Source organism: Pteronotus mesoamericanus, unplaced genomic scaffold (genome assembly GCF_021234165.1).
Source record: "Pteronotus mesoamericanus isolate MK-2021 breed Mesoamerican mustached bat unplaced genomic scaffold, CSHL_Meso_final contig_121, whole genome shotgun sequence".
Lineage (NCBI taxonomy): Eukaryota > Metazoa > Chordata > Mammalia > Chiroptera > Mormoopidae > Pteronotus > Pteronotus mesoamericanus.
In genome coordinates, this window is record NW_026555046.1 from 1,412,636 (window position 1) to 1,439,447 (window position 26,812).

A 26,812-nucleotide genomic window follows, 5' to 3' on the forward strand; every position below is an offset into this window, starting at 1 on the left:
AAAGTAAAACAATTCTTCTCACCCCTGATTCCATCCCACAAGTTTATTACTTGTAACCACTGTTAACCACAGCTGGAGCATGGCCTTCCTGCCTACTTTTCAAGATTCTTTAAAAAAAACAGGAAAAGAAATGTGAAAGAGGTAGGTGCAAGAGAGGAGACAGATAAATAGGATTTGCTCTCCCCATTCTACTGTTGATTTGGACCTTTCTTGCAGTTTTCATCGTTCTTTCAGTTCTTCATCTCCCAAAGGTAAGGGACATGAACTTCAGCAAAATAATGTTTACATACAGTGTTAGACAAGACCTTGCATCAGCTAGTATGCTTCAGTGATCTCATGTAAGAATTCAGTGTCTCTGTATGCATCTTCCTTTTTTCCCTTTGTCTTTTTTTTTTTAAAAAAAGGGGGTTGTACCAGTTTTATTCAATAAGTACAGTTTAGTGTTTAAGGTTTATTTTTGTCACTGTGCTTTTTACTGGTGTAATTACCTAACAACTAAATCCTGTGGGTGCTTAATAAAAAATGCTGGTGGACTGTTAAAAATGTGTGTAATTTGATTGTCTAGTTATGGTGTTGAGATTTGTAGCAAAGTGTTTATGCCGATTCCAAAAAATATGGTTTGGACTAGTGGGAAGATCTTAAGAGTAGCACCTTCTCAGACCTTTGGAGAATGGAGTGCTGTTGTATTTAACGGGATAGCTAGCATCAAATATATACACAAAATTATTACAAACCATTGGAAATGGTGTTACTAATCAAATTCCTATCTGTTAGAATTTTTCGGTGGCAAACTCTAAAATTTAAGTTCCTACTAATGTTTGCATTATGACTTTCTTGGCGTGGTATTTTAAATAAGCTTTAATACAATTTTAGTACCACATCATTAATTTTTGATAATTCTCAACTCCATTCCATGTACCTCAAAGCTACAGGTTTGGAGCTGTGGGAGCCTGGTCATGGATGAGGAAACAGGCCTGAAATGCCACGGGGCGTTTGGTGGCTAAGCCAGGCCTGGACCCCCTGTCTCCTGACCCACTGCCTGCTGCCGCATTTTCTCGTCTCATTATGTATGGCTGACACACTGCCTGCAGTTTTGTTCTTTCCTCAGAGCTGGAATACTTGAAGGCAGAAATCTTCATTATTTGGGAACATAGAGCCCTCAGAGGTCAACATCTGACCGGTTACCTCCCACCCAAACACCCTCCTCAGTCCCATGCAATATCTCTTTGAGGCTGCTCAGAGAGTTAGAGATCAGTATTCCCCCTCCCCCCATTTTTATTAATCTGCTTCTCATGAACTGATACAGTGAACTGATAACTAGCCTTATCATTTGCAACTGACAAAATTGCAGCCCATGCAGGAAAATGTGCTGCTTTTCCTATTTAGGACAGCTTTATTTTGAGTAAAACTTCTCATTTCAGTGGGACTTTTTGAACTTGGGAACCATCTAGTGGCCTTGACTACTGTGCATGGGATGAGAAAAGGTGGCCGAGGTCATGTCCCCTGAAGCCAGTAAGTTTCAGATTGGTAAGCATTTGTAAGCTGCAGGTGTTGGTCCACAGAAGGAAGGAAACCAGGGTGGAACTTTGGCCAGACCATTCAAGAAGACTCTTGTGTAGCTTTGTTCAGTGTCTGAAACCAACCTTCTCCCGCTTGAATAAAGTTTCCCTTAAGTAGTTCAGTAGAAATGAAATGTAGCTCATTCTCCCAGAGCTCACCAAGCAGCCCTGCCTCATCCTGTTCTGATCAGGCACTGACCTTCCATAGTCATTTGAACTGAGCACCCACTGGGGCCATGGCAGTGCCTTCTGCCTGCTCTGAAGACAGGTGTCATCTGTGTCAGGGAGGAAGGGCAAAACTAGCATTTGTGAGCTCAGAGGCCTATGGTGCAGTCACATGGGGTTTTCTTTCTTTTCTTTCTTTTTTTATTTTATTTTTTGTCTTTTTAAATAAAAGAAGAAAGACAGTTACCTTAGATTTGTATACAGATTAGGGGTCTGGTTGACTCTCTTGGTGTGTGTTACATATATAAGTTTCAGGTATGATGTATACCTGATGATACCTGCAAGTCTTTAGGTGTGTCCAGGACTAACCCAGTCGGATAGTGTTATTCAGTAATTATTTTTTGCCGCTTTAACATCGAAAAGAAACAGAACCTTTAGAAATTAAGGCAGTGTGTATATTCATGGGCTTGCTTATTTGTCACAGCATAAAACAGCCACGACCTGACTTGAGAGGCTGAAGCTGGCCTCCCAGTGTAGCAGGATCCAGTCAGAGGGCAGTGGCAGCCGTCCTGAGTCTCAAGACTAAAGTCACCTTTAGTGGTGATCTTTCTGGGGAAAAAGAGCACAGATGGACTTTGAAATCAGACAAGCATGGGTTCAAATTCTGGCTGTGGGACATCTGGTGGTTTGGTTCCCAGGCTGAGCAATAAGTTTTCCCTTCCAAGCTTGGCTGTGACGGTGGCTGAGACTGCAGTGAAGGTGGAGCACCAGTGCAGTGTCCTCCCCCTGGGCCAAGATAGGCTCTTCTCCTTCCAGCCTATCCCCTTGCTTCTCTGAGTCAGTGGGAAGGACAGATGGGAACCAGAGCTCTCTGAAGGTGAGCCTTTTGGTGATTCAAGTCACCTGGGCAAATCTGCCAACTCTAAGGCAGATTTGCTTTTAGAGAAAATTGCCCAGCAATATCATACCCAGAAGGCCCACAGCTTTGTGCCGTCAGCAGAATGGGGCACCCGCCCTCTTATTAGCCCTGGAGTAAATGGCTTCCCTGGAGTAAAGCGTATTAGTGGTGGACGTCAACCCTGGGCCCTGTGACTGACAGAGGCTGGAAGGGCACTGCCGGCACTATCCTGACACTGTGTCTAGTTATGTGGCAGGCGCTGAGAATTTGGACTAGGACGGCGCTCCTCTTGATGCCAGGCCTTGGGCCCAAGCGGGCCAAGGTGACAAGGCCTGTGGGCATGGAGCCGCCCTCATGGTTGAAGTTGGTGCTGCAGCTCAACATTCCCAAAATATGAGGGAAGGCCCCTGCTGTGGCTCGGGTGTTTTAAAACACAGTTAAGAAAAAGAAAATCTGTGTTACAGAGAATTTAGATAATTCCTTAGATTTTTCAGTGGTAAAATTTCATATTATTAAGGGTCCAAATTAATGTGGAAAAAGATACATTTGGTACATGTTCATTCCTTTCCACCCCAGGCTCCTTCTTGGTTTCCAAAACGGAGATGCACATGGTACTGGTGGAGAAATGTTCTTAAAGGAAAACATACTCCTGTGTCGTGTATTCTAATTTGCCAGCAGTGGGCTCCGTAAAACATTTTTGAATTCTTGGATGAAGGCCTTCTGCAGTCTGAGGGACCTTGTACCTGATCGTGTTTGTCTTGCAGTGTGAGGTTTTTTGCACAAAAGTCTATGCTTTTCCAATGGATTTAGACCACACCTTGTACTTGACCTGATTTGAAGTGCTTATCCTTAACAGAGGTTTTGAATAAGCTAATAACCCCACTTTATACATAGGCAGTGGGTAGTCTGCACTTAAACCCAAAAAGGGAAAGATTTGATCACCCTTTTTTTTTCTATTTAGCCTAAGCTTAGTGCATGGACAGTTTGCCAATGAAATGCATTTCTGAAAGAAAACACTGCAACTTGCATTTTTTACACATGCATCCCAGGTGGCCATCAGCATCTTTAAATGAACTTAAAAGAGTGTCATTTTGGTCCTCCTCCAAGATTCTGCTCTTTACATCCCTCTTTTCCGCCTTGTCTACCATGCCCAGTATCAAAGGACTGGGCCAGAGATCCAGGACTTTGTTCTTGCACTTTGGGCTGATAAGTTGCTCCCACTAGGTCTGCTGTTGGTGTGGTAGATTTACTGAAGACCTGCATTCCAAACTCGACAGCCTATTAGGGGAAACCTGTAACCTCCCTGAGAAATTAACTCATGTAAAAATGGGTATGAATATCTGTCCTGGCAGGTTATTGGGCGGGTTAAATGCAGCACTTCGGAGGGCACCGTGCATGCAGAGGGACGCGCATACTGGGACAACCCAGACAGCACACCAGCAGCCTTTGGCATTGGGCTGGGGAGAGCGCGTGTTGGGCCAATTCGCTCTTCAATTAAATATGTAAAAATACAACTTCTGTCTAAAAGAACCACTGAATATACTAATCAGAGCTAGTGTTTGTGGGCATGGCCATGTTTATAAGGTGGATTTTTTCAGTAAGTGACATGTAAGGCCAAAAATGAGAAATAAGACTTCCTGGTCAAGATGTCAGTCCAGATACCAGAATTTCAAGTTCAAAAGAACTCATCATTTTATTGTAAACCCTTAGTAGAAAAAAGGGCATAAACATCCTTGTATACCTTTTACATCTGGCCAAAATCTAGTTTTCCCATGTTTGGTTATCACCTTTTCCTTGCATTAAATCATATTTTTAAAAAAAAATATCATGCACCCTTTAAAATAGCGCTAGAGAACACATAAAGAGGATGAAGTTTTTAATCAAAATTTATGAACTTGCCTTATAACATTTTTATGATACCCCTACTTATCTTTTTCCACTTGACTAAAATAGAATCCGATTCTTCTATGGAGTATTTAACGTTTGGGTCATAATCAAGTAGGAATGAATTAATAGATCTTGCTGAGTGAACTGTCAGGGCAGATCCCTTCTGGGTTTGAAATGCAATTAAAAATGTCAGTGAGCTCACTTGGAGGTCCACAGACCTTCAGAGTTCCCTCGAAAATGTTAGGCAAGGGCTGAAAGTAGCTACTCAAGTGTAGGGACCGTAAGGTGAAAGCAATCTCTCCACAATCAGGAGGGAGAGAGCTGTAGTCACCTGCCAGACTTCTTGTCCTAACTTCTTTGTAGTTTGAGGATGTTAATATCAGATTTCCTGCAGGGATGTTTTTGGCAGGAGGCTGTGGGTCCAGTAGGTGGCCTCCCTCAATAAATAGCCAATGCAAGAGACTCCAAGACAGGAATGAGTCTCTAAATTATTTCTGTGTTCTCTGCAACCCAGCTCCCTAATTAGGCTCCCAGACATGCTTCCTTCCCACTTGGCAGCCTCCCTTTTGTTTTTGGGAGGCTTTGAGAGGTGTGGATAGAGAGCACTGGGGTAGGGATTCTGAAAAGACTTGGGAACTATGTAGGGTCCCTGGTTTATGGCCTGCTGTCCCCACTTTCCTCATCCCTTCCATCCTCAGAGTGTGTTACAGAGAATGGCTTCAGAGCTGATCTGGGGATACAGGGTGGAGAGGTGGGAGCATTTTTCTTTGGGTAGAGGTCAGCAGATAACAAAGCAACATTTTTCTGGGGTTTATTAAAAAATATTTGTGGCAAATACTCAGTTATTTCTCAAGCACTTACTTAAAATCAAATAAACAAGTGTTTTAATGTACGATTTTCAATTTCTTTTCAGATTTCATATGTTCCTTTTCTAGAAATGATCTCCGAGACCATAATTCTCTTTTGAGATTTGAGTTGGATTTCAGAATTTGGAGAATTCCTGCAGCTTTGTAACTTCAGAAGTGTAATCAGCTGAAAAAATCACCTTAGAGGAGTTCTGCATTTTGCCAGTCATCTCTGAATGCCAAAAGTAAGTTTTTGCTTTTCTACTTTAAAACAGGGGGGAGAAGTTGCTGCTTTTGCCTGAAATACTTAATTTGCACAGTAGGTTTTACATTAGTAAAATGACATTAAATGTAGCCTCGATTTGATGAGCCCCATAATATTTCCATTTTCAAGGGATTTGATTCAGAAATTGCATTCACTATTCCTACTTTTAGGGCATGATGGCATTGAGTAGCTAGGAAGCACAGCGTGGGTGCCTCCAACCTGTAAAACACCGTCGTGTCCAGCTTTGCGGCCCAGCAGCTCATTCTTGCCTCTGTACAGGTTGGGACCTCCTGCATGTGGTATTGGGAGTCCTAAGATAAGGAGCAACTGCCCCCAGGACGCTTTTAGTCTAGATAGGTTTCACTCCAACTTCAATGCTGAAAAGAGAAGTCTGCATCAAAAGATGCAAACAGATAAAGGTTCTGAGGGAAGTTTATCTCTTTGTATGAGAAATATACTTGTGTATGTTAAAATAAAACAGTGTCTCTTTAGAGTGTCTGTAATATAGCATGTGGATTCTGAGATCCAGGGGCTCTATAATGACAGATAGGAGACAAAATCATATCTTTGTAGAACACAAGTATTTCTTAGCCCTAACAGATCATTTGGGACATTTGATTGATTGATTGATTGATTTTTATTTTTTAAAAGATTATATTTATTTTTAAGAGAGGGGGAAAGGAGGGAGAAAGAGGGAAAGAAACATCAGTGTGCAGTTGCTCCTCACATGCCCCCTATTGGGGACCCAGCCTGCAACCCATGCATGTGCCCGGACTGGAAATTGAACCGGTGACCTTTTGGTTCACAGACCGGCACTCAGTCCACTGAGCCACACCAGCCAGGGCAGGGACATTTGAATTAGAATGCAGTGGTAGTCTGGCTCATCTGGTGTTCTGTTTCTGGTTGGCAGTAAGGAGTGCTTCATGGGAAGGCACGATTCCACCTCCTGATTACTGTCTCACAGCTGTAGGGATAACACCCAAAAATTAGCTTTCCTTTGGAACCTTGTTTTGGTTCTGTCATTTGCAAATTGTTTTAAACTATTCTAGACTCCTTAACTTTGGACTATAAAAATCTCATGGTATGACTTCTGTACATTTATTAGTTTAGTAGAAATTTGAATTTTCTTTTATTTGGTCTAAAACTACTACTAAAAATGTTGTAATTCCCCCTTGAACAGTTTTTTTTTGGTGAGGGCAGTAATGAGGAGCCGGTTCTTAATGTCACTTATGCTCTCCTGTGATGTGTGCCAACCAGAATGGCACAGGATTAACATATAGTATTTCATAAAGGTAGGATTAAGTGTCTGAATGTCTTCACCTTATTATCCTTGATGATTTCTTTTGGAGAAAATGACACATTGTCCTATTTATTTAGGGTATTGCTCACTACGATTTCCAGGTCTAGGCCCCGATGTGGAATGGAGAGCTTGGCCCTCCTGTTATACAGCCTGATTCCAAGCCGTCCTCCTTCTCCTTCCCCCTGTACTTTAAGCTACTCTGATCCTGTCCTCGCAGGACATTCTTGGCTCTCATTAGCTTTACATCTGCCACCCCCACCCCAGCCTTGATAGGGAACTCCTAGCTGTCTCTTCAGATCCTATGTGAGACAAACACCATTGGGGTGTTTCATGACCAATCCCAGGAGATTTCCATTACATTAAAAAAAAAAAATACCAAAAAACTCTTGTTACCTATATGGACTCAATTTTTTTAATAGTCATGGCAGTGAAACCTTTTAAGACATAGTCATTTATAAATGCAGTCACATGTTTTTTTGGCAATATAAGCTAGAAATTAGTTCAAAACCGTTCATCAGTATTCATTAGTAATTCATCAGTAACAGACTCTGACACTACTCCTTTAGAAAGTTCTTGATCATCAGTGACATTAATAGACTTGAAGTTATGATCAGGGCCCTCTTTTAGAAAGTAGTGAGGCAGGGGAAGTAACAGACTCAGTCAAGGCAGCATGTCCTGCACAAACTCCCAGCCAGAGCCTGTTACTGTTCTGCAAACAGGAGGTGATGCCTGGGTGTGGTTAGGTGAAGAGCTATATATACACAGATTGTCATGAAAATAGACTTAAAAAAAATTTCTTCCTCTATAATTTCAAAGAATTATTATCTTACAAGTTCTGAGTTCTACACCAGAAACCTGATATACTTGTTAAAAATTACTTTTGTGGTTTAGGAAAATGTTTAGTGGGAAATCATTGGATATGTCCATTCATATAATAAATATTTATTGTGAGCACCAGCTGAATTTTAGGCTATTTTTCTTTCAGTGACTATTTTTAACGCTGTCTTTTAGCAGCTACAAAAATAGTTAGAATACAGTTTTAGACACGGATGGGGCAGAACCCTGACAGCTCCAGGCCTGTGCTAACTGCTGTAGTTGATGTTCTTACCGCGAGTCTCTGGTTCCTGAGGCAGGGTGAGCTGACCCTTAGAAAGGAGTCTGAAAAAGCCAAAAAATGTTGTGTTAAGTGAATGTTAAAGAACGAGGGGATGTGTGGGCAGGGGCATAATGGGTCCTTCCTTGGCACGGGCAGGCTGGTGGATTAGCCAGGTAATGGGCCCTAAAGTCTCCAAGTCACTTGAGCAATAATAGGTCAGGCCCCAGGCATATGCCATCTGGTCAGTGGTCTTTGAAGTATCTGTAGGAAAAGTGATATAACTTGGTCAGCGTTATCATTTGCCATGTCTTGGGAAGAATGAAAGCAATGCTAGCCTGGTAAAGTGATGGGACTTCAGCCCTGGGTGCATTTCCCAGTTGTTGGGTGTTAACAGGTTTGTGCTATCCTAGCTAGACCTACAGTGGGGCTGGGCCAAGGGGAGCATTGTGAGTGGGTGGGAGGGTGTCTAAGCTGCATTTTGGAGCAGCCTGAGTGGGGTCCCTGAGCCCCTGTTTTCTTGCCCCACATACTCACCTCCCAGGAGCCTCCCCACTTTGAGGTTAAAGAGCTAAGTCTTCTGAACCCCTGGGCCTGATCCTTGCCCACTTTGGAGAGTGGAGACCATGGGAGGAGTCTGGTGGCAAAGCTCTTCCTTTTCCACTGGAATTGTTAACAGATGTGTAATCTGCACTTAATTCTTCCCATATATAATTGAAAATTGACTGCGATTCACTGTTGTTGGAGGCTGGCTAGCATTTACTGGGGAGAGAGAATGGGAAGGGTGTTGTGTGCCATGCTGGAAATTTTTAATCCTTTGAAAAACTTTTTGGAGAGGGGAGAAGTCTAAAAGGTAGGAGGATGTTGGTGTTGTAAGGGAGGACAGATGAGTGGCTTAGGTGACAAGATTCATGCTAAATAAGTAAAGAGGACCTGGATTTCACAAACTGTCAGTTGCTGATATGAATATCCAGAGTGGAAATGTTGGCAGTGAGGCTGTACATGATATTTTCTTTTTTTTTTAAGCTTTACTAACATATAATTGACAATAAAATTGTAAGATACTTAAAGTGTACATAGTGGTGATTTGGTATGCATATATGTTGTGAGAAAATTCCCACTATCTGGTTAACACATCTATCACCTTGTACATTTGTCCTTCTGTTTGTGAGAACATTGAAGTTCTATTCTCTTAGCAAATTTTAATGATACAGGGTTAACAACTATAGTCATTATGCTATACATTGGATTCTCTGACCTTATTCATCTATAGCTGAAAGTCTATATTCTTTTATCAACTTCTCCTTATTTTCCCCACACTCCAACCCTGGGAACCACTTCACTACTCTGTAAGTTTGTAAGTTTGACTTTTTTTTAGATTTCACATATGTGACATCACACAGTAATGGTCTTTCTCCATCTGGCTTACTTTCATTGCATAGTGCCCTCAAGGTCCATCCATGTTGTAGAAAATGGCAGGATGTCCTCCTTCCTTGTGGCTGAGTTATATTCCATTATGTGTGTATGTGTATATATCATATTGTCACATACACATATATACATTACCTCTGCATTCATTCTTCTATGGATGGACACTCAGATTATTTCCTTATCTTGGTTATTGTAAATAATGCTGCAATGAACATGGAAGTGCAGATACCTTTTTGAGATCCTGTTTTCTTTTGGGTATATAACCAGGAGTGACATTGCTGGATCATATGGTAGCCCTACTTTTAAATTTTAAAAGAACTTCTCTACTGTTTTTCATAGTGGCTGCACTAGTTTACATTGCCACTAACGGTGCACAAGGGTTACTTTTCTCCACATCCTCACCAACACTTATCCCTTGTCTTTTTTTTTTTTTTTTTTTTATGTTTTACTCTTGTTCCAATAATTTTCTCTTTGTCCCACCCTGCACTTCTGTAGTCACTCCCCACCCCATTGTCCATGTCCATGGGTCCTTCATATATATGTTCCTTGAATAATCCTCTCCACCTTCTTTCAAACAGTGCCCTCCCTCCTCCCTCACTTATCCTTGTCAGTCTTCTGTGATTCTGTGTCTGGTTCTATTATGCTTATTAGTTTATTTTATTCATTAGAGTCTTCTTATGAGTTAGATCATATGGTAATTGTCTTTCATTGACTGGCTTATTTCACTTAGCATGATAGTCTCCAGTTCCATCCGTGCTATCACAAAAGGCAGGAATTCCTTCTTTCTGCTGCATAGTATTCCATTGTGTAAACATACCACAGTTTTTTGATCCGCTCATCTACTGCTGGGCACTTAAGCTGTTTCCAACTGTTGGCTATTGTAATAGCACTGCTGTGAACATAGGGGTGCTTAAGTTTTTTTGAATTGGTGTTTTGGGATTCTTCCAATGTATTCCCAGGAGTGGAATTGCTGGGTCAAAAGCCAGTTCCATTTAATTTTTTGAGGAAATTCCATACCGTTTTCCACAGTGGCTGCACCAGTCTGCTTTCCCATCAACAGTGCACTAGAGTTCCCTTTCCTTCACATCCTGGTCAACAACATCCTTGTTTGTTGATTTATTAATGATAGTCATTTTGGCAGGTTTGAAGTGGTATCTCACCGTGGTTTTCATTTGCATTTCTGATGACTAGTGATGCTGAGCGTTTTTCCATATCTGTGGGCCCTCTGTCTGTCCTACTTGGAGAAGTGTCTATGGGCCCTTTGCCCATTGGATTATTTGTCTTCCTAATGTTGAGTCCTATGAGTTTTTATATATTTTGGAGATTAAATCCTTGTATGATATTTCATTGGCAAATATGTTCTCCTATCCAGTCTGTTCCCTTTTAATTTTGATGAGTTTCTTTAGACGTGCAGAATTTTTTTGATGTAGTTCAATTTGTTTATATTTTCCTTTATTTCCCTTGTCCGAGGAGATATATTGGCAAAAATGTTGCTATGTGAGATATCTGAAATTGTACTGCCTGTGTTTTCCACTAGGATTTTTATGGTATCATGAGTTATATATAAGTCTTTTATCTATTTTGAGTTTATTCTGGCATGTGGTGTGAGTCGGTGGTCTAGTTTCATTTTTTTAGCATGTACCAGTCCAGTTCTCCCAGCACCATTTATTGAAGAGGTTATTTTTACTCCGTTGTATGCTCATGCCCCGAGACATGGGTTTATTTCTAGGCCCTCTACTATGTTCCATTGTTCTGTGTGTCTGTTCTTATGCCAGTACCAGACTGTTTTGATTACAGTGGCCTTGTAGTATAGTTTGATATCAGGTATTATGATCCTCCTACTTTGTTCTTCCTTCTGAAGATCACAGAGGCTACTAGGGGTCTTTTTTTGTTCCATAAAAATTTTTGTAGTATTTGTTCTAGATCTGTGAAATATGTCATTGGTATCTTAATAAGAATTGCATTGACTATAGATTGCTCCGGGTAGTATGGACATTTTGATGATGTTATTTCTTCCAGTCCATGAACACAGTACATGTTTCCATTTATTTGTGTCTTCCTCAATTTCTTTCTTCAGTGTTCTCTAGTTTTCTGAATACAGGCCTTTTACCTCCCTGGTTAAATTTATCCTAGGTACTTTGTTTGTTGTTGTTGTTGTTGTTGTGGTAAATGGGATTTTTTTTCTTAGTTTCTCTTTCTGATAGTTCATTGTTGGTGTACAAACATGCCTTAAATTTCTGAATATTGACTTTTATCCCACTACTTTGCTAGATTCATTTATTAATTAGATCACACACTTTTTTGGTGGAGTCTGTAGCATTTTCTGTGTACATTATCATGTCATCTGCAAATAATGATGGCTTTACTTCTTCCTTTCCAATTTGAAAAGCCTTTTATTTCTCTTTCTTGTCTGATTGCTGTGACTAGGACTTCCAGTACTATGATGAATAAGAGTGGTGAGAGAGGACAACTTTGTATTGTTTCTGATCTTAAGGGAAACACTTATAGTTTTTGCCCATTGAGTATAATATTGGCAGTAGATTTCTCGTATATGGACTTTATTGTGTTGAGTTATGCTCCCTCTACTCCCACTTTGCTGAGTGTTTTTATCACAAATGGGTGCTGGATTTTATCAAATGCTTTTTCAGCATCTATTGATATTATCATGTGATTTTTGTCCTTCATTGACTTTTTGGTGACATCCATTCTAACAGGTGTGAGATGATAATCTCATTGTGGTTTTGGTTTGTGTTTCCCTAATGATTAGTCACATTGAGCACCTTTTCATGTATCTTTTGGCCATTTGTATGTCTTGTTTGGGAAAATGTCTATTCAGATCCTCTCTGTTGTTTGTAGTTTTGATGGGTTATGTAATTTTTTATATATTTTGGATATTAACTCCCTGTCAGATACATGATTTGCAAGTATTGGGTTAGCCAAAAAGTTTTAGTTTTTTCCGTATGATGACTCTGATAGCCCTTAGTTGTCTTTAACTTCGTTCGAAACAATTTTGTTAGATTGTATTGTGACAACTGTCATATGAACGTGCATTTTAAAACAACTAATCAAAATCGGTGAATTTTTGTGCAGCCATTTTAATATTGAAAAGGAAAGAAAATATACAACATTTTCAGTGTGCTATGCTTTATTATTTCATAAAGGATGAAAATGCAGCTGAAGTGCAAAAAAAGATTTGTGCACTGTATTGAAAAGGTGCTGTAACTGATCGAATGTGTCAAAAGTGGTTTGCAGAGTTTCTTGGTACTATTGACATTTTGGCCAAATAATTCTTTGCTGTGGAGCTGTCTTATGCACTAGAAGATGTTTAGCAGCACCCCTGGCCTCTACCCACAAGAAGCCAATACTGGGAGACAGCTGACATACTCAAAATATCCAAATCAATAAAGTTATTGGTGAAAATGAAAAATGTGTCTTTTATTTTATGGAAAAAACTAAATGGACTTTTGGGCCAGTCCAATATTTTCTCCCATTCCAAAGGTTGCCTCTTCATTTTGTTGACAGTTTGCTGTGTTTGTTTTTTTTTTGTTTTGTTTTAGTGTGCAGAGGCTTTTGGTATTATGTTGTCCCATTTGTATATTTTAGCTTTTGTTGCCTTTGTCTTTGGTATCATATCCAAAAAATCATCACCAAGATCTATGTCAAGGAGCTTAATCTCTGTTTATTTGTAGGAATTTTATCACTTTAGGTTTTACGTTCAAGTCTTTAATCCATTTTGAGTCTGTTACACTTCCCACAGCACCTTGGTACAAAGCAAAGCTTCATAACATTGCAAATAGACATTTATTGTAGTCAATGAACTCATCGTTTTCTAATAGTTAAGGTAATGATCAGAGTTTAGCCAAGCATGCTTCTTTTCTCTCTTAGCTAACATGCCAATGTGCACTAGCAGGCTGGTTTCCTGAAAGCTGGAGAAAAATATTAAAAACAGAAAAAGCAAATTCCTGACCACTCACCCCCTCACATACACACCTTTTTTACCCTGACAGATTGTAGAAGCCAAATTCATAACATTCTGATCATTTTGCCACTATTCTGAATTGTACCTTAAAGTTTATAAAGGAATTTGCATGTAAATTTCCATAAATTTTCTTTAGAACTAAGTGATGTGGTCACCCCTCCCTACTTTCATGAAAGGAAATGAGCCAGGAGAGGTTACTTTACTTGCAGGCCTCCACTCAGGAGGCTGGAGAACCCAGGTGTGGCATTGGACAGTGACCCCAAGACTCAGTCTGCATGCTGGTTGCAGATTCACTGACCTAGCGGTGCTCACGAGTCCCTGGAGGAGGCATGTACGTAGGTGATATAGATGTGGCGGAACAATACTAAGAAATGGGCCCCACAAAGCATTCCATGAGAGCATCAGAGCAGTTCCAAAATTAGAGAAGGTAAAGTGTTTTTCTTGACATCTCCAGAAGAACAGAAGTGTCTTTCTGCTGTGTGTGTGTACTGCAGGGTAGAGGACGTAGGCTTTTAGCAAATGAGACATTGGACAGGTCAGTCTTTTGTAGGTGATGGATATGTTTGTTACCTTGTTTGTGGTGATGATATCAAGGTGTATGCATAAGTCCAAACTCATCAGATTGTACACACAAAGTATGGGTAACTTTGTTCATATTAATTAAACTATAGTAACGTTAAAAAAATAAATTGCTGTGGCAGTATAAGAATCCTGTATGGACTTATGACCGGGTGTGACCAGACTACATATTTCCATATGTATCTGAAGGGTGCATACAGAAAATTTCTACATTGTCTTCCACAGTAAACATGTCAGGTGGTCCAGAACACTGAGGGGAAGGTTGTGGTCCCTGGGACCTCTTACCTTCTGTCACTGGTGTGCCTCAGTGTAGAGAGCCAAAAAGCATCTCGAGTTTTATATTTTTGCCTATCAGAATCAATTTACCTACGGATTTCTAAGATAACGCTATATTTTCTTTGGAAACGATACTGACTCCAAGATGTTAAAATGTTTATGAAAACATTATGAATCAATGAGACCATAAAAAATCACAGGTTAAGGAAAATGGTTTTTCATACTGTGTTAACAAGCAAGATATTAACAAAAGCAAGTTTTGAATGGAAACTAGTACACTCTGTGCTTGCTGAGGTGGCGGTAACTGCATCTACCTGCCAGGGGTCCATGACTGGCGGCCCACCTGTGTCTTGATGTGAAAAGACCCTGGCTTTCTCACACTCTCAGAGTCAAACTTGACCAGCAGTAACATTGACAAGTGAATTGGTTGGATTTCAGCTTGACTGCTTTCTAGAAGTGAGAGGTACCCTAATTGTTTAATCTAGTGTGGTGGTTCCTGGGACACCTGGGTTCTCCAGCCTCCTGAGTGGAGGCCTGCTCAGGCCACAGTGTGGCATGCTGTGGTCAGGAGCAGCCCAGGGCCAGCGCGGGGCCACAGAGGACTCCAGCCTCCCCACCCCCGACACCCGCTGTGAGAAGCAGAATACTCTGTCCATTTCTGTAGAATGCTGCTTTCTGCTCTCCCCTGACACCCAGCACTCACAGAAAATGAGTGGGTAACAGAGACTCCCTGCCCCCAAAGGATTAAGAGGGACGGTCCATGCTAAGATCACAAGAGCCAGGGTAAGCTGTTGATCCCCAGAGCCTGAGACAGGAATGCCTTCTGGGTCTGGTGGAGGCCTCCTTTGCGGGAAAAATTAACACAGGCCATCTTCCGATAACCATATCTTACAGCCCAGAAACTCATTTTAAAGACAGTTTTGTAAAACATCGGCCATATTTTCCTGGTGGTTAGGTCGTAAGCCTCTTCAGTGTGTACCTGGAACAGAGGTGTCTAGAGAAAGTGTTGTGCACACGCATGCACGCGTGCATGTGTGTGTGTGAACTGATGTCTGATTATGGGGTGTTTTTTTTTTTTTTCATCTCACCCAAGATATGTTTATTGATTTTAGAGAGAGGGTTAGGGAGGGAGAGAGGGAGAGAATCACTGATGGGAGAGAGCAACATCCATTGGTTGCCTCTTGTATGTGCCCCAATCAGGGACCAAATCTGTAACCCAGGCATGTGCCATGACCAGGAATCAAACCCGCAACCTTTTGGTTTATGGGATGACACCCAACCAACCGAGCCACACCAGCTAGGGCTCAGTTGTGCTTTTCATGGCTGTGTGTTAACCTCTAGGCCTTAGTTTCTATGGGAGTGACATGAAAGGACTAGGTGAGCGCTCGGTCTGTGATGTTGGAATTCTAGGGACAGGACTGCATGGACTGCTTGTTACCACAACCCTGGCTGCTACGCTACTGTGGGGAAGTGTTCAGGTGTAGGGGCACGTGTGGGAGAGCCCATGGGCACTTCCTCCTCCCCCAGTTGCAGTAACCACTGGATCTCACCTACTACCTGAGTCTCAGCTCCAGGAAAAGGGACCAGGGAATTCCTGGGGAAACAAGCTGCCAATGCTGCTAGCTTTTGTTGACTGAGTGGGGCCAGTAATAGAGAGAGCTACAATCGTGGTTATGTGCTTGGGGACAGAGTAGAGATGGACGCATCACAGCTCCTGCTTCATTCCCCGCTTTCCAGAAGCAAGCACACAGGCCTCAGGGAGCTCTGTTAGTCAGCGCCTACTGGCTGCATAGCAAGCCACCAACCTGGGATGAGCACATGGACCTGGACAGTTAGTGCCGAAAGCTTCCTAGGTAGAGGTTCAGATGTTAGTGCCGAAAGCTTCCTAGGTAGAGGTTCAGATGTGCTGATGCAGGTGAGAACCACGAGTGTAAATGTTTTCATCAGAACTGGTCCCAAGTCTGGTTCCTTGTCATAATCATGCAAGGACCCCAAGCCAAAATTTCAGCTCCAGGAGAAGACTTGGGGAAGCCTGGGCATTTGTGCTTGTTTTTAAAGCTTGTCCAGTCATTCTGATCAGCCAGTTTGGAAACTGCTAATGTGGACCCTGGATTTTATACCCTCTCCTGGCTGGAGTGAGAAGTGTCTAGTCTGTGACTGAGAGTATAGGTAAGATAAGAAGAGAGGGGAAAAGTGACTGTCACCATGCAGTGTTCCAGTCTCCTAGCCATGCCCCATTCTGCTCCAGGCCACCGTGAAATGCACATTTGTCTTGAGGAGGCATTAGGAGCTCAGGCCTCACTGCAGACCCACTTGGGCTGAGGGGGCTGTACATGAATGTCCGCTTTAAAGGGACCTTTTATCTGAGGTCCTTCATTTGAGAATTTTGATATATTCACACTTCAGAGAATTCATGAGACTTAAAAAAATTCATTCCACAATTAATTGCAGTGTTTGTTGGCAATTCTGATTTTTCACCTTTACAGTGAGTTAGCACTCTAGGGAAACTGATCTTAGGCACAGAATTTTTAACAAAATATCATGAAGAAACAGGAAGCAACTCTGGTCACTCTGGTGCTTAGAACACACAAGAAATGAGAGCACTGGTACTTCTCTCTCTGTCTTGTGTTCTCTGTGCCTCATGTTCTCTACTTGGAGAGAGTCCAGCTCAGGGTATATTGGGTTTCTGGAAAACATGCCTCAAGGTCAGTAGAGGAATCATGTAGCAGATATTATTTTGTGTAAAAGGGAAATAATTTCTCTTGTAGGGATTTTTTACAGAGTCCTTACTTTTACCCGATTGTCCCAGGGCCAATATCTGGGTTACCTGCAGAGCACAAAAGGAGTATGAAATAGTTTATAACTTTGCAAAAGGCAACATACACAAAGCCAGTCTTTCTTTTTCAATTATATCACATCCTGAAGACATTTGCGAGGGTTCCATTACAGACCCAGACCTTCTAGCCCACAGGGTGGATGTCCCTGTGTCTTAGTATCCTAATGATCCCTGTATCTTAGGATTCCTGGCACAGCATGATTCCCCAGGATCTTCTGATTAAACAAATTATGACCTTTACGACTCTAGAGCTGGATGCTAGGATGTTCTGTGACCCTTGAAGGCTAACTCCATGGGTGTTAAGATAGCACCCCAGTTCTCTCCCCCTGGGTGTTTTCCTTGCACTGTGCAAGGAAAGGGGAGGCATGTCATTTTAACTGTCTTAGGAATGGAAAACTTACCAAAGAGGTTTCTGTAAAGTATACCTGATCACTCAGGTATTTTTATGCGAAAATATAACTCACAAACCAGAAATTTCTTATTCCCAAGTTAGGGCTCTGACTCTTTTGTATCATCTAGCACCCCTGAGTTTGGACCATTCCTGACTTATCCCCACAGTACCTCTCCATTTCAACACTGAATACCTGGCTAGTAGGTGTCTTTGCCTCTGAGGAGCTTCTCTGTGTCCTCCATCATAACCTGGCACACTTTAGACACATTTTATATATGTATATAGTATGTTAACAATAAAAGGATGGAAAAGATACATTGTGCAAACATTGATCATAATTAAAAGAAAACAGGAGTGGCTATTTTAACATCAGATACAGTGTAATTCAGAGCAAAGAAAATTACCAGATACAAAGGACCCCATTAGGATACTGCATTACATTTGGTTGTCCTGTGTTCTAGGCTGTGAGAGTCTCAGACTTTCCCTGTTTTTGATGACCTTGACAGCTTTAAGGAGGATTTGTCAGGTGTCCCTCAGATGGAATTTATCTGGTGTTTTTCTTACCATTAGAGTAATACAGTGATTTAAACCTTTTTCACCTCATGGCCCACATAAACTAATTACTAAAATTCTGTGGCACACCAAAAAATATAGTTTTCCTGATCTGACCAAAAAAAAGGTATAATTTTGATTCATTCACACCTAACGGTTATTGTTGTGTTGGTTGTTGTCACTTTTTTATTTGACCATCTAAGGGAAAAGAGGTCAGTGCCCCTGTCTAACTAGTCAAGCATTGCATGTTTTAAAAATTCTGGCATAACACTGGTTGAAAATCACTGGACTAGCATTAGGGGTTTTTTGGAAGAAGACCGCAGAGGTAAAGTGCCATTCTCATTACATCATATCAAGAATACACATTGGTCATCTGACTTACCAGTGTGTTGTTGACCTTGATCGCCTGGCTGAGGCAGTGTCTGTCAGGTCTCTCCACACTGAAGTTACTCTTTCTTTATTCCATGTTCCTCTTTGGAAGTCCCTGAGTGCAGGCTCCACTGAAGGTGGGGAGCTAAGCTCCACCACCTTGAGCAGGGAGTCTACATAATTTATTTAGAATTCTCCTGGGAAAATCTGTCTCCTCTCCCCCATTTATTTATTTACTCAATCATTCATTTCCTTCCTTTTTAAAATTAGTTTTACCATATACATGCATAAGTCTAAACAATATTGTTTTAATTGGTTGTTTTAGGGCTTAATGAAAATGGAACCATGTGGGATGTAGTTAGTCCTTTTCCTTTTTTCTACCCATGTGGTTTCAGTCAGTCATTTGGGGAAGCTGCTCTACAATATTGAGCTGTGTGACTGTAGACCCATTTATTCCTTCTCCTGTTGACTGGATTATTTATTTCTCTTCTTTAACTGTCATAAGCAATGCTGCCCTGAGCATTGTTGTGCAGATCCCCTGGCTCACAGCTGCCAGAGTTTTCTCCTGCCAATAACTGGGAGTGGAGTTGCTATTTTGTACAGCATGTCAGTGTTCACCTTTACAACATAATTCCAAATTGCCTTCCCATTTTACTCTCTTGAGCAGAATATAGAGATTCCCTATGATTTGTGGCCTTCCCGACACTTCCTTATCATTTTTTTCATTTTTCCGTCTAGTGTAAAAGGGTATCTCGGTGTGATCTCAGCTATGAATGTGGTTGAGCTTTTATGTTTTTTTCACCATTTATGCTGTCCTTCTGTGCAGTGACGTCTTTTGCTTGCCTTTAAATTGAGTTGTAGGTCTCTTTCTTCTTGAATTGTAAGTTTTTACATATTCTAGATACCAGTTGTTTATCATCATATGTACTGCTTACAGCAGTTTCTTCGCAAGTGTATTTCATTATGTTTTGATCTATGAAAATTGATAACTCCTACATGAGAATCCAGACTTTAACTAGAGCAGTCTTTTACTGTGCCAACAATGGGTACCACTGTTTATAATCTTGAATGCTTTCATGTAGACGGGTATCTTGTATTCTAAAAGATCTGCTGAAAGGCCATATCCATTTTGTGTTGTTTCAGTGTTCAACAACTTTTTTTTTAATTTAGAGGTTGGAAAAGATGAATACACAGTTTCTAAATGTGGAATTTTATTGACAGTACCAAGCTTATTTTTGCTAGTCTTAAATTGTGCATTTTAGTAGTTTAATGACTTTTGCTAAACTTTTTCATTATCTGTTACTATGCTAGTCAGTTGTTAGAAAGGCCTGGAAGATTTACTGTTCATTCAATGTTAGTATTTCATGAATGTTGATATATATTGATGTTCTTTCACCCTTTTATTCAAAGTAGCTAACAGTATAAAATTTAAGTTTTTAATTGGAATTCTTCTGTGGCTTCCATCATGAGTAAAAAGCCATTATTATGTAGAATAACAATGACTATAGCAAAAGGTGAGATTGTGGTAGGTAGATTAACCCTCTTACATTTGAATCCAACTGCAAATGAGGACTTCAGTATAGGGTGGCTGACACCACGAATGGGTTTGTGTGGAGGAAGCACTGGATGCTCCAAATAGAGCATCCGTGAGCCACCCATCCAGTTCCTCCTGCACATACTTGTTGTGTATGTCATGGGCTCAGGCTCCCCTAACTGCTCTGTTAACAAGGGGACAAAGTCCTTATTCTCAAAGAATTACATTGAGTAAGGGAAAATAAACAATTGGTCAATAAAAATATGTGTGAAGTACTGGTCAGTGTCGTGGAAAAAGAAAAGAAAAAGGGAGAATCACTATGACAGAGGAATGAGTGGAAGTCACAGTGACCTCTTCCCAGAACCAATCTGGAATTACAACTATATTGTGGAGACAGCACCTGGAATAAACAACGAACAATAGCGAGAGAGGAGCCTTATAACCTCGGACAGACAGAGGAATCAGCTTTAGCACAACCTAACTGGTAAGGAGTATGGCAGAGACTTGAGAAGGCGGGCGGGGTGCCCACGGGTGGCAGCACCAGAAGGATATTGAAATGGCCAGTTGGATCCCCCTGAGAAGAGTGAGGTCTAAACCATAAGCGGAGATCTCCAGCCTATAGCACTAGAGCCCCAAAAGTACACATATAACAGCCAGCTGCGAAAAGCAGCAGGGTTGCTTTCTGACAGAGATGGCAGCTAGAGATGCAAAGAGCCTTTGAAAGAGCCAACACATAAATTTTTATTTGCAGCCACTTACACTGGTCTCTGGCAAAGACAGGGGCAGAGTGGGCTAGAGACACCTGAGGAGAGACTGGAGAGGGAGGCCTTGGGGAGGGAACTGAGAGAGTAGCTGGAGGGATCCCAGTGCTGACTCATTCCCCATACAGCAGCAGCCATCTGACTCAGGCACACTGCTCCCTTGAGCAGTAACAGTGAGAGAGAAGACACAGTAGCCCTGTCCCCAGGAGGTACTTGGCCCTGGCCCGGTAATGCTAAGCCTGACTGCGAAGTACAGAGTGGCAGCCGCAGATAGTAGATCCCTGGCTAAAGGGGGCTGAGAGTCCACAGATGCTTAAGGAGAGACTGGAGATGGAGGCTTTGGGGAGAGAATGGAGAGAGTGGCTGGTGGGATCCTGGTGCTGACTCTACCCCCGTACCGCAGCAGCCATCTGGCTCAGGCAGATCATTCCTCTGAGCAGCAGCAATGTGAGAGGACACAATAACCTGCTGCTAGGAGGGACTCTGCCCTGCCCTGTGGTGTCTAAGCCTGACTGCTGAGTTCAGAGTGACTAGATTAACAGCTGAAAGAGACAGCCACAGACACTATATTACTGGAAGTCTCGAACAGACTGCCTAAGGTCAGACAGTGCCAACATCTGACATCATCAGAGGCAGAACCAGAAAGGGGAAAAAGAAAACCCCAAAACAGCAGTCTCCTACCATAGAAGTTCACACTACAAAGTCAGGAAATCAAGACAGGTCAATTTAGGAAACAGAAGCAAAAAAGAAGTCTCACAAATAATGGGGAGACAAAGAAACACCCCCCAATTGAAGGGAAAGGAGGAATCCCCAGAAAGAGAACTAAATGAAATAGAGCCAAGGAAAACTCAATGAGCCCAGTGAGCTCAGAGAGAGTTACCAAAAAGTACAGGGAAACTACAAAGAACTTATTGCAAATTATATCAGCATGAAAAAGGACATGTAAACTATCAATAACAGGGAAGAGGAGATGAAGAATGCAGTGTCTGAATTGAAGAACACAGTAGAAGGAATCAAAAGCAGGCTAGAAGCAGCAGAGGATCAAATCAGCGAGCTGGAGGACAAGGTAGAAAAAAGCTGCCAGAAAGAGCAAGAAAATAAAAAAAGACTCAAAAAGCATGAAGAGGTGTTGAGGGAAATGCAGGATAACCTGAAACATAATAATATCCGTATTATAGGGATACCAGAAGGAGAAGAGGAGGAGCAAGGGATGGGAGAACCTGTTTGAAAAAGTAATGATGGAAATCTTCCTTAATTGGAGGAGAGAGAAAGTCACACAAGTCCAGGAAGCACAGAGGGTCTCATTCAAGAGGAACCCAATGAGGCCCACTCCAAGACATATCATCATGAAAATGGCAAATATCAAAGACAAACAGGGAGAAACAGGTGTAACATACAAGGGAGCCCCGATACGCCTAACAGCTGACTTCTCAACAGAAACACTACAAGCCAGAAGGGAGTGGCAAGAAATATTCCAAGTCATGAAAAGCAAAGGCCTGCAACCAAGGCTGCTCTACCCAGCAAGGCTCTCAATGAAAATGGAAGGTGAGATAAAGAATTTCCCAGACCAAAGAAGACTAGAAGAATACACCTCCACCAAACCAGCATTGCAAAATATGCTAAAGGGACTGCTTTAGGAAAATGAAGAAAAAGAATACCCAATTCCTTTCATAGTCACCAATACTTGATATTACCAATATTTGAATATTTATTAATCTGATTGTGACAATGATATGTTATTGTTACGTTAGTATTGGTTGAAACTAACCCTGTTTTTGTATATTTCTTGCCTATTTCTATTATTTTTAAAAAGCTTTAAATGACTTTTTGGTATTCTTGATCCATTTGTTGACTAAATGTTTGTAGAATATTTTCCCTAAAAAAAATACAAAGAACCATTAACCCTTTTTTAGATTTATAACCAATACTATCCTATTCTATTATTTGTCCTTTAACATTTTTTATATGTATTATTATATAGTCATAAATGTTTAAAATAGTCATATTGTCATTATTTTACTTTATAGCTTCTGGGTTTGAATATTTTATTTCAGGGTAAGAAAAATATTATTTTGTATTTTCTCCTAAAACTCCTTAAATTTTTACATACTGATTTTTAACTCCCCTGAATATTTTTTGCATAATGTGTGATATAGGGCTCTATATTTGTTTTATTTGAAGTAATAGTGGTCCATGCACATTATTTGTTGAATAAGCCTTATTTTTCCCATTGATTTGAAATATCAACTTAATCATATATTCCATTGTTAGATATGTACATTTGTTTCTAGAATGCTCATTTTATTTCATTGATCTACTTGGTTATTTCTGTGCTGGTGTCATGTTTTAATTGCTGAGACTTTATAATGGATTTAAATTTTTTAATATAGTGGATTTTGACATATAAAAAAATAAATGGAATCAATCTGCATTTTAAAAAAAGAGGAGGAACACCTGCCTTTTGTGATAACATGGATGGAACTGGAGAATATTATGCTAAGTGAAATAAGCCAGTCCATGAAAGACAAATACCATTTGATCTCATCTATAAGTGGAATCTATTCAACAAAATAAACTAACGAACAAAATAAACCACAGGCATGGAAACATGGAGCAGACTAAAAGTGACCAGAGGGGATGGGGAAGGAGAACAATGGTGGAAAGAAGGAGAAAGGACTAAACAAAGAACATGTATGAATGACCCATGGACACATACAATAGCATTGGAATTGGCTGTGGGAGGGGGAGGCAGAGTGGGATGGGTGGAGGCGGGCAAAGGGGGGTAAATTGAGACAACTGTAATAGAATAAACATGATTTAAAAATAAACAAATAATATAACACACACAAAAAAAGAAAGAAAAAATGTGGAGAAGAAGCAGCAGCCATTGTAGACCTGGTGGCCAGTTGGGGCAGGCAGAGAGTTGAATTTAGTCCGGAATGGGATGAGCGGGAGGGAGAAACAAAGAGAGGTGACATTGGAACAGAGGCCAGAACAAAGTGAGGGAACAGGTTGTGCAGATGTCTGGGGAAGAGCATTCCAGGCAGTGGGGTGAATGTAGAGGCCCCAAGGCCAGAGCTCCTTTGGTTGTTCTGAGGAAAAGTAAGGCCTGAGGAGCCAGGGGTATGAATTTGGAGGAGTCCAGGACCAAGCTGTTTTTGGCTTTGAATTTTATTCTAGTGTGCTGGGAAGTTACAATGTGGTTTGAACAGAGCAGTGACACAAATCACTGTCCATTTTACAGTTGTCACAAGGCTGTTGTTAGGGAGACAGGCTGGATGGAGCTGCATGGAGAGAAGAAAGCAGAAAGCAGGAGGAAGTTGCACAGTCCAGGCGGGAGCTGGCTTGGAGCAGCCCAGTAGAGGGGTGAGGACTGGTTGGATATCTTACAGATTTTGAGTGCAGTCCTCTAGGGTTTGCTGAAATGGATTGGAAATGTGAGAGAAGAGTCTAAGATTTTTGGCCTGATGAACAAACTTGTTGGTTAGTTGTCTTCTATGTCATTTGCTCAAAAGAAAACATTGTGTGAGACAGGAAGTTTTTGTCTTTTATTTGATATGTTTTCTTTTGTTTATGGTAGAGAAAATGAAGAGTTCTGTTTGGACATCTTAAGTCTGAAGTGCACATTAGACAGCCAGACGGAGGTGTTGAATAGGCAGTTGGGAGTAGAAGTCTGGTGATTGGGGAGAGAGCTGGAGTGGAGACCAACATTTGAGAGCAGCTTGGGTAGAGATGGTAGTCAGAGTCAGGAAGATGGATAGACTCATCCAGGGAGTGGGGATGGAGTAGGGGCCCCAAACAGCCCAGCTACTCTTGCATCTGTAGATCAGAATACAAGACTCACAGGTAGGAGCCAGCAAGCAGACTCAGAAGGAACACCCAGGGAGGAAAAGAGAAGAGGGGAGCTATGTAGCTGAGGAGCCAAGTGAGAGGTGTATTCAGGAAAGGGCTGATGGACAGTGTCAGCTGTTAACATGCAGGTAAGATGACCTGGAAGAGAGAGAAATATTCATTACACAGTAGCACAGGCAAATAACTGTAGGAGCAGATTCCTTTAGGAGGCAAGAGGGAGTGGCATTGAGTACACAGAGGACAGGCCTCAGAAGAACATCCAGATGCCTGCCCCAGAACAAAGAGAGTACGGTGTTCCCAGGTGTGAAGAGACATTTCCTTCACTGCTTATGGCTTCCTCAGTGAAACAAGAAGCAAGGCCATTCATCCACCTGAGACTTGAGAACAGGGAAGGACATAGGAGTAGGTGGAGAAGAGCGATCTGAAATAGATGCCTCACAGAGGCAGAGAGGGACATGGAGTAGGCTGCCAGGCAGCACCAAGGGCTGGCCTGAGCCAATGATTGTAAGTCTGAAAGGGATTGGTTGCAGGTTGTGTGTGCTTCCGTTGCATATTTGATTGCCCAGGCAGGTGTGGGGTAGGTGTAAATGCCCTTTCAAACTTTTGGTGGCCTTGTCAGATTCCTGGTTTATAACAACTGAGATCTCTGTAAGTGCTCCTAACATGTGTTACTTTGCTTTGGTTCACCTAATTCAAGGATAAAAATAATCAGGTTTGGAGTCACATGAAATGCATACAGCCAAGACTGTAGGTAGGATCAGGAGGTTTGGCACAGGTTAGTGAGGAGATGGGGATGAGACTGAGCCTCAAGAAATAGGCTGCGGGAGAGATGGATGGTGGGAGAAGGTGGCTGTGGTTATGGAAGGAGATGGGATATTTGACAGGGCAGACACTGGAGAAGTAAGTTAGGTAACTAGTGCAATGTATTGCTTAAAAGCATTGTTTAGCAGGAGGGAAGGCTAGTTCGAAATCAAATACCATCATTGTCACAGAACAGCATCTCTCTTTAACAGTACTGTGACCAAGGAGCTGGACTAGAATTAACACAGAAGTCTCATGTGTAAAGTATACCAAAAGCGGGATGTAAATATTGCTGGTTACTGTGAAGTCAGCCATATTGATTCTGATACTGGGGCAGAAGAGATAGTGAGCCTGGAGAATCTTGTGGGGCCAGAAGTAAGTATGTGCTCAAAACACACTCACACACCCACACACACATGCACTCTTACACTCTACACACACAAAGCACACACATTCTCCCACACACTCACACATAATACACACACACACACACACACTCTCTCTCTCTCTCTCTCTCTCTCTCTCACAATGATAGTGGTATGTCAAAGGGACACAGGACCCAACTGAAAGAGCACTCAGTAGCCAATGTTAGAACAATCGAAACAAGATAAATAATATTGGATTGTAGCCCATATAAGTAAGCGATTGAATAAATCTTAAAACATGGGAAGAGAGACAGATCTCTTGTGCAAAACTCCAAAAAATTTTTGTAGGTAGTCTTCCTCAGGGAGATGGAGTATAACTTTCACCCTTAAGTGTGGGCTGTGCTTGAAGACGTCCTTCCAAAAAGCACAGTGTGGAAAAGGGAAAAAAAGAATGATTTCACAGTGGGAAGACCTGGCAGACACTACCTCAGCCAGGTGATCAAAGTTGACATCAACAATGATAAGTCGTGTTGATATTATGTACCCTTGATATGACGCAGTGACAGGGACACTTAACCTCTGTGGTCATCCTTCTCCAAACCCATAACCTCAGTCTTATGAGGAGAAAAACATCATACAAATCCTAGCTAAGAGACATTCGACAAAATACTTGACAGATATTCCTCAGAACTGTAAAGGTCATCGGAACAAAGAGAGTCTAAGAAACTGTCACAGTCAAGAGGACCTTAAAAGGAGACAAGACTGCTAAATACAAGGTGATGTCCTGGATGCGATCCCAGGATTAAAAAAGGGAGATGGGGCATTAGGTAAAAAACTAAAGATACCTGAGTAATATATGGACTCCAGTTGATAATGTATCAGTATTGGTTTATTAATTGTTAAAATTTTCTGTACTGATATAATATGTCAGTAGGGGAAACTAACAGTTCTAAAAAATAAGATTTATTGTAAAAAGTCAGTACATGTACTAGAAATCTTTATTTCATTCTGTTACCATGAATGATAGGGAAGACTTCCTTAAAAGTGTTGTATACTCAGAATAAATTTTAGCAT

The 26,812-nt window shown here is 41.4% G+C and overlaps 1 protein-coding gene across 2 annotated transcripts in view; it reads left to right on the forward strand.

Annotated features, from left to right (window-relative positions):
* The window catches only part of NCK2 (NCK adaptor protein 2), a 143,231-nt gene that overhangs the window by 63,561 nt on the left and 52,858 nt on the right, over positions 1-26,812 (forward strand). For both annotated transcript variants that reach the window (XM_054585800.1, XM_054585811.1), the window contains exon 2: positions 5,423-5,599. The gene's annotated coding sequence lies outside the window, so the exon portion shown is untranslated. The remainder of the gene's footprint in view (positions 1-5,422; positions 5,600-26,812) is intronic.